Below are 415 nucleotides of genomic sequence, written 5' to 3'. Positions count from 1 at the left end.
AGCTACTATCTAAATGTGAAGTCCATATGTAAAATGGAAAAAGTATAACCCATACGTGAGTTTTATCACTGTGCCAACATACAAAGTACCAGAATGAGATTTTCACTCTGCAGCACAGTTTTAATCTGCCAGGAAGTTTCATATCAGCGCACACTCCGCTGCAGTGTGAAAATCTCATTCTGGAAACATCCCCCAGGCTGTGGCTAAGCCCTGTCTCCGCAATATCCTTTCTTTCAGGAGTGCTAGTTCTGCAAGGTTCGCAGAATAGCTTCTGTTAAGTTTGGAAGGTAGGAGACGAGGTACTGGCAGAAGTAAAGCTGTGAGGACGGGGCGTGAGTCGTGCTTGGGTAGCTCAGTTGGTAGAGCACTTGCCCGCAAAAGGCAAAGGTCCCGAGTTCGAGTCTCGGCCCGGCAC

At 47.7% G+C, this 415-nt stretch overlaps 1 non-coding gene across 1 annotated transcript; it reads left to right on the top strand.

The window, feature by feature from the left end:
• Window positions 1-340: 340 nt before the first annotated feature.
• Trnal-caa (transfer RNA leucine (anticodon CAA)) lies at window positions 341-415 on the top strand. The gene has a single exon. It is a non-coding gene; the product is annotated as a tRNA-Leu (tRNA).

Source organism: Schistocerca cancellata, chromosome 11, assembly GCF_023864275.1.
Source record: "Schistocerca cancellata isolate TAMUIC-IGC-003103 chromosome 11, iqSchCanc2.1, whole genome shotgun sequence".
NCBI classification, from domain to species: Eukaryota; Metazoa; Arthropoda; class Insecta; order Orthoptera; family Acrididae; genus Schistocerca; species Schistocerca cancellata.
The sequence above is the reverse complement of the archived record's forward strand: the minus strand, read 5'-3'. Positions and strand labels throughout refer to the sequence as shown.